This window comes from Olea europaea, unplaced genomic scaffold (assembly GCF_002742605.1).
Source record: "Olea europaea var. sylvestris unplaced genomic scaffold, O_europaea_v1 scaffold116, whole genome shotgun sequence".
Taxonomy (NCBI): Eukaryota; Viridiplantae; Streptophyta; class Magnoliopsida; order Lamiales; family Oleaceae; genus Olea; species Olea europaea.
The window spans coordinates 702,791-711,169 of NW_019229002.1; the positions used below are offsets into that span (position 1 = coordinate 702,791).

Genomic DNA, 8,379 nt, shown 5'->3' on the forward strand with positions numbered 1-8,379 from the left:
TTTAAATTTTCAATCGGCTTAGCCAAATGGCTGGACGGGAATTTAACACTACAATCAAGATGATACAACCCAAAGGTTAATTGGGCCACTCGAAGCAACCTAAATATTTTAGTGTTGCTCGTGATCCAATCGACTTCTTTGAATGGCCATTAATTGAGAGAAAAACTTGCCATTTAACTATCTTTTGGGCCTCTAATTTGACCCATTGGTTAACCTACCTACACTTACCTTATTTGGGCCAATCTTTACTAGATGTATTGGTCTCTTTCTCTCTAAGTGAGAGACGTCCTCAATGCCTCTCTTGCTTGGTCGGTCTCTGTGTGTTTTCTCCTTCTACTATTTCTGCCTCTTTGTGATTCTTACCTTTGTGGTGATATTATATGAGATATCTAACACCTTTGTGGTCTCCTAAGTGAACTATCTCATTGGCAACCGAGAGTGGAAGCTTGGTTATTGTCTTGGGTCGTTGTTGTTGGGTTGTGGTGCTAGAAGTTGGTGAAAAACTGAGCCTGGACAAGCTTTGGTGCTCAATATACGTTCAACATCTGGTATCAGAGCGTGGGTTATCATTATCTAGCAAGAATCAGAACAAAAATTAGAAGAAATTAGCGTTTTCTACAATCTGACCGGATCTGAAAACTTCAATTACTCCCTAACTGGACCCTAATTAGAAAAGCTATGGGCAGTGATGACAATGATGGTCAATAATTAAGCCAAATCACTACTATCAAGAATAGATCGAATATTAAGGCTATACCCTTGTTTTGGCAGCAAAACAGCCCTGTAATCCCATGGAAATCAATTTGTTCCTATTGCACTAGAGTGCACCGCTATTATTGAACCTTACTATTAAAAACTGTGGCACATCTCTTTTGGAGGAAGCACCAAATCAGTCAAGATAGATGATTTTCTTGAATTTTTTTATTTTTTTTTTGCAATGGAAACAAATTTCATCCCCAATACCAGTAAAATTTATCCCTTTAATTGATAATTTTCATGTAAAACAAAGACAAACGAACACAAAAAAATACTTTTATTTTAACATTTTCCATGTGAAAAATTATACCAATCAAACACAATAATTTACAATTTTCAGGAAATCAATTCTAGGCAATTCAATTCCGTGAACTTCATTTTTTAGGCAATTCAATTCCATCTTTACAATCAAACGGACGTAACTTCTTTTCCTAAAATCTGAGGAAAAAAAAGTGCACAATGGGTGCAGTTTCAACACAAATCCATCTTCTCAAACTCCCTTTAAGGTTAAATTCTTCATGTGAACTGGTCACACTTTCACATCTGTGTCTCCTTCGGGTAAGTTGTAATGCCTTTTTCACAGTATGAAATTGCGTAATTTGATTTCCATTTTTGTACTGTGTTTTCAATTGGATTATAATCTCCTGCAGTTTTTCTTAGAATCCCATTTCGGAAAACAGTTCTTTTTTATCGAAACAGAGTTCATTTGTTAGAGGCCAATTTCGGAGTAGACACTTCCTTAAACTCAGACATGCTCGCAACTATGAAATAATGCAGGTAAACTGATTGTGTATATTCCTGAATAGTATGTCTGTTCTTCTTTTTTAAGTCGTTATCAACCTTACGCTTGCAATCTTAAGCATAATCTATATAAGCTTTAGTGTTTGTGTGTGCACATGAATCTTTCCTTTATGCTATGTTCATTGCTTTATCGATAAATTAAGAGAGGTTGGTTCAATTCTAGGGCTACTTTGATGCTGCCTATAAAAGGTGGACATAAGTGCCCTTTAGGACCATCCTATGGTAGTAAGAAATTTTTAATCCAGTATTGGTTGATACTCTGGCCTCGGTCAAGCACACATATTTTGTACTGTTTTCATGGTTAGTGAAGTGTTTTTGGAGTTTTTATGAATATAGTTATATAGAGATTTTGTTTTTAGCACAATAATTTTGATTGCATTACAAAAATAAAACCGGCCATGATTGGCCATGGGACAATTGTCTGTAAGTTTAAGTTTTCTCGATTCTACACCAGTTCTTGGTATTCTTTATGAATTAACGGGTCTCGTTGCCCAGTTTTCTGATGCTGTTTAGAATCAATGGTTGTTTGTGTATTCGTCATTTTCAAAATGTCACCACGCATCATACTTTGATTTATGCATAGCGTTAATGTTGAACTTTCTGATGACTTTAGGTGCTGTGGTTTCACCAAGTTATGTAATGCCACTAACTGAGGATAATGATGAGAAGGTATTCAATGATGTGAGGCTTGGCCTAATGGCTGATGGAGGGAATGTGGTTCTAAATGAGATCGATGGCCTTGTTGTAGTATAAAAGCTCCAAGGAGCTGAAATAGAAGCAGTAAAACAGATACTTGACACACTGGTCTCGAGTTAAACGAAGAAAATGCAGAGAAGATAATGGGAGAACTCTCCCTAAATTTGAAATTTTTTTTCAGTTTCTAGGGAGATAATAGACATTGTTAAGAGACTAAAAGAATACATTGCAATAAAAGAAAGCAGATTGTAATGCATAATTGCATCATAAGCCTTTTTTTTTTTTTTTAACTGAATTGAGGATGTCCTCGGGATTGAAAAATCACCACATTTTTCCTTCTGTCATTTGAGATTCCGATAATTGAATGGAATTTTGTGAATTTCCTTAGCCTTATTCAGATAGCCAGGGCAAGCATGTCAAAAGTGACTTGAGCTGGTACAACTAATTTATATCAATCCGAAGGCAGTTTCTTTACAAATGCCAAGTTCTGTCTTGAGGGGAAAAGATTTCAATTGCAGAAAAACAATAAAACGAGAACTGATTATTTTCTTAGAGATCAACTTTTACTTATTTAGCCTGAATGTTGAATCAAGGATCATTATTTTACTGTTCACTTAGATTGTGATTGTATTTTACAAACAAAAAAGTTTTGGAAATGCTTATGATCCTTTTGGTGTTTCTATTTTTATTATATTAAAGTCTTAGCATAACTTACTGATTATCCAGATTCTATCAAAGATTAGACCTAACCTGGGTGGCACGGGTGATGGAGAACTGGAGCATGTTCATGTAGAGGATTTTATCGTAAAAGTTCATCTTACTGGACCAGCAGCAGGAGTGATGACAGTTCGGGTAGCTCTAGCACAAAAGTTAAGAGAGAAAAAAATGCCTGCTATTGCAGCTGTCCAGTTGATAGACTGAAATAGATTTATAAGAAAATTGAATATTATGGATGAGTAAATTCAAACATTTTCATAGCATCTGTGAAGTTAAGATGCAGTTCTTGGAGGATAATAGCTGTGAGCTTGATTATTAAACTCCTGTACAATTAGTTCTTAAAAACTGTTCGAAAATAGAAGTAAATTAAGCCACCGAAAGAAGGGCCAATGCCTTGAATAAATGAATTTCTTTGGGAAAATTAGGCCAAATACCCCCTAAAAATGAAAATTTTGAATTGTACTCTTAAAACTAATTAAAATATCTAATCATGTATTAAATACATTCAAAACCCCACAGCCCCAAATTAAAACCCTTGATTCCAAAAAAACTCCCATAGTATTGTTAAGACTTGGGTCCATCTTAATAAGATCAACCTTGTTAAGAGGAGTAGTCCAAAATCTTTTAAATTGATCAATATTACGGTATTTAACCGATATGGGATTTTTATCCCTTACCATGCTTCCGCAAAATGGTGGCTGGTTTGAGCAAACCAATCTTGCAGTCTGTGTACTCATTTTTAGAGTCTTAACTGGATTGAATTACTCATTGGAACTTAATGGACTCTAATACCATGTTAAGATTTGAGATCCATCTTAATAAGGTCAACCTTATTAAGTGGAGAAGTTCAAAATTTTTATAAATTAGTATTTATTTCGGTATTAAACCGATGTGGGATAACACATCCCTTAACAGGCCCTTTCAAGATGGTGACTCATTTGACAGACCAATCTTGAGATTGACGGGGTGGCTTTGATGCCATGTTAAGACTTAGGGTCCATCTTAATAAGGCCAACATTGTTAAGAGGAGTAGTGCAAGATCTTTTAAGTTGGTCAATATTTTTGGTATTTAACCGATGTGGGGCCAATGTGGGATTTTTATCCCTTAACATGTCCCTACAAGATAGTGACTCGTTTGAGCAGACAAATCTTGCAATCCGTGTATTCATTTTTAGAGTCTTAACCAGATCGAATTGTTCGTTGGAACTTAATGGGTTTTGATACCATGTTAAGATTTGGGGTCCATCTTCATAAGGTTAACCTTATTAAGTGGAGAAGCTCAAAATCTTTTAAGTTGGTTAATATTTCGGTATTTAACCAAACATGTATTTCCCTTCAAAAGCTTGCAGAAGTTTCCCCAATAATCCAATTTAATACGTCCTTTTGGAGGCCTCGATGATGATGCAAATCGTGTCTGGTGCTGGAGCAAACCTTCTAGGCCAACACTCAGCCAAGCACAAACAGGATGCCACTGTTTATGTTGGCAATCTCGGCGACAGAGTACTAATCCCTTTTTCCTCCACCTTTCATATACTCCTGGGTTAGGGTTTATGATCTTTCCTTTAATGTGAATTCGTGTGTTTAGTGAATTATTTGTTTATGGACTATTTCTGTTCCTCCTCTAGATTACAATAAGAGATAATGTTATGTCATCTCTATGAAGTGATGGAATTGCTTGGTTTCATCTTGCCATTTGTCTGAATGTTTCTATTTATTTGCCTTGCTAAGTGAGATGAAATTTTTAAGTGAGATGCTATAAATGTTATATCACAAAAAATCATCTTTCGTTTGGTTGAAATTTGATCGAATTTTTAAAAGATTTCACGTAATATTGTTATTTTTCCTCAAAAAGATGAACAAGCTGTAACCATTCCAATATTTCAATTTAGCAAACTGTGTTATGGAGTCACTAATTTAATTGTATACTGGCTTACTCCTTTGGAGGCAACTTTGGCAGCAACATGGGCATTTAGAGTGACCGTTCGACCTAAGAAGAACGAATCACCAAAGGTGAAGTCCGTAGAATCAAATTGAAAGAACAGTTGATCATTGTGTGTGTAGAATTTGTAGAAATTGTGATACAGTTAAACTTGTAAAATTTGCTTGCAGAATGATATATACATTGATGATTTGGGTTCAATGCAATTTTAGTTCCATTAATCTCCCTCCCTCTTTTAAGCACAATCGTAAAACGGGTGAAAGGTTATAAAAAATTGGGGATTACTTTGGGAAACCTTTATGGGGAACTTCCTGATGCAACAAGGGAAGGGTTTCCAGCATATGATGATGAATGCATCATTTGCAGGGTGGATGTCCCACATTTCTTCTTTCCCTGTCTCATTTAATTATTTTCAATCTCCAAGCATAATACCTTTGGAAATGGCAGGAAATCATGGTTAAAGCTAAGAAGATGTTGTACAATCATTTTTTACGTGTGTTTTGAGATCTTGGAGTGACCTATACAAGTGTACATTTTTTAAGTTTTTGCAGTCCATACAATGAAATTGCAAGTTGGACAATAAAGTTTTGGAGCAATACTTGTTGCTTTTGTTTGAAAATTATTGATATTCTTACATTTATATATGTTTCCCTTGGTAGGATTTAAGATATATGTCTTTTTTTTTTAATTTCTGTCACTTTTTTTTAGCATCTATCACTTTTTTCTTGTCAATTTTTGTTGCTTGTCACTTTTTAATTTTGTCATTTTTTTAAATTAATGTCACTTTTTTTTATTGAATTTATGTAACTTTTTTAAGTGTTTGTCTCTTTTTTTTTTCGTCACTATTTCTGAATTTGTCACTTTTTTTTTTTTTTTCATTTATGTGATTTTTTTTTAATGTTTGTCACTTTTTTTGGCTGTCATTTTTTTTTATAGCATTGAGATTTAATAATTCCTCAACAATGTTGTTTTAAAGGAAAAGTCACGCTATATTCTCCGTACGAGATAATAATAGACTTAAATGAAAAGTTTACATACTTTATTGAACTGGTTCCACTGTTTTAATCGGTATTTTGTACTTTTAGAATTTTTGTCACTTTTTTTTTTTAAATTTCTGTCACTTTTTTGAGTATTTGCCACTTTTTTTTTTTTTTTTTTTTTTTTTTGGGTTTTTGTCTTTNTCACTTTTTTTTAATTAAAAAGTGACAATTTTTATAATAATTAAAAAAAAGTGATAGTTTTTAATTAAAAAAAAGTGACATTGAAAAAAGTGACATTGTGTCACTTTTTAATATTATACAGTAGTTTTTACTTCTAAAAAATATTTCATATGATTTTTCAAAATACTCCTATTTTTAAGTGTATTTTTTGTAAGTTGCCCAATTTCTTTTTGCATTGTACCCATATGTGGAAGGGTTTAATATAAGCTATTTTACTATATGCAAGAAGAGAAAGTTGGACAGAATACAATTGTCTTGTATTGACAAACATCTTAAACTCTTTTCTTTGATCATATCTAGTTCAACGTACCGAATATATTCATTTATCTTTTTAAATATTATTGAGTTGAGCATTTTATAAGCACCAGCTAAATCGACAAGCATTACGGTTTCAAAAGTTTATTTATACAAGAAATATTCAATTGTAGAGTTCCTTCATTTTAAGCTCTTTTTATCGTGCTATTCTTGCGTTTCACTATATTTGAGAGTTCACGTTGCATTATCTTAGGGATGTTAATTTGATTTGTTGGCTTGGGCTGCTCGTGGCTCGGCCCGAGAAAAGCCCAAGCCGGCCCAACTCGTGCCCTGGAGACACCGAGCCGAGGCTCGGACCAAGCCCAATTTCGGGGTGTTGGCTTGAGCTTGGGCCGGTTTGGTAAGTAATAAAAATAAATAAATGATAGCAAAAATAAATAAATGAATAAATAAAAATATACACATATACATCCATGCCAATTTTATGAATAGGGCCACAATGGTCCAAGCCGAGCTTCCCATTAGACTAGAGGGCTTTCCTTGTTGATGAGCTAAGCTAGGCAATTCGATATGAGAATAAGATGGGCTCCTGAACCACGAGCTTAATTTGCCAAGCTTCCATGGGCTTATGGTTGAATGAGCTGAGCCTCCCATGGATTGTGCTCTCAAGAGTTTGCACATTGAGCTCATTTCCACCCCGTGTTATGAATGAAAGGCAAATGAATTCTTAAATGACTTTAGCAATTAAAATGAAATATGATATAAATATTTCTACTTTTCGTTTCCATAGGAGAACGATGTTTGACTTACGACCTTTGACTGACATATCGCATATTAAAGAGGTCACATATTAGAGTAGATAATATTGTAGCACAACATACTTATTTATCAACTAACAGTTACACAAGTAATTATGATCTTATTTTCAAGTTGATGTCCAAGAAACTCACCACAAAGAATATTCAATATAACAAATAAATGAATCTCTAATTTGACTCCATAGCCTGCAAAAGTCCCTAATAATTGAAAAATCTAACACAAAATGCCAAAATCCTAAAGGTCTATAAAATCTTGCACAAGTAAAAGATACAATTAAGAAAGTGCCACGTACACTATTCCAAAGCCACACCCATTCCCTCTGAATTACTTTACTTCCTGTAAAAATCAAACCAGTTCAATTCTTTTCCTGCGCCACTCCTCGCTCTGAATAATCAGCTCTTTAAGGGTATGTTTTGGAATTTATAGAGAAATTTTTAAAATTTTGTTTATTGTTGTGATTATTGAAGTTAATTTTTTAAATTGTTGTTTAGTCGAAGAATTGAGCTCAGTTCTGTAGCTAAATTGGTAAAGATTGATAATTTAATGTCATTGAAACTCAAGATTTTTATGGGTTCGACTAATTGGAGATTATAATAGAGTTACACAATTTTGTTCGATTTTATCATAATGAAGTTAATTTGTTTTAATTTTTTGTTTAATCGTGTTTTTTACACAAGAATTAGGCTTAGTTCTGTAGCCGAATTAGTAAAGCTAGATAAGTTGATGTTATTGAAGCTCAATATTGTTCCTTGTTTCGACTAATTGGACGTAATTATAACAAATAAAGCATGGAATCGTTATCGGCTATGCTTAATTGAGCAGTTTTCACAAGAAATAAGCTCGATTATGTTCCCTCTCTCTCCTCTTTTTTTTTTTTTTTTTTTGAATGTTTTGTGGGCAATAAGTTTCTTGATTAATATGAAAGATTCTGAATTTTTTTCCCTAAATATCTCCCCCTGCACGGTAGATCATTGTTTTTTATATAGTTTTAGCAACGTATTAACAATGAAAAGTTTGTAATTAATCAAATACAGTGTCTTTCTGCCTTTTCGTTTTGGCATTGACATTAGACATCATATAAAATATGTCTGCAAAATATTGTGCAATGTTTAATTAATGATCTTGTGATGTCTACCTCGAGTATTTTTATGGATTTGAAAAGTTTATATTATGCAG

The 8,379-nt window shown here is 33.6% G+C and overlaps 1 pseudogene; it reads left to right on the top strand.

Annotated features, from left to right (window-relative positions):
* The first annotated feature begins 1,193 nt into the window (after positions 1–1,193).
* Positions 1,194–3,194, top strand: LOC111373727 (annotated as a pseudogene).
* The last annotated feature ends 5,185 nt before the right edge of the window (positions 3,195–8,379 follow it).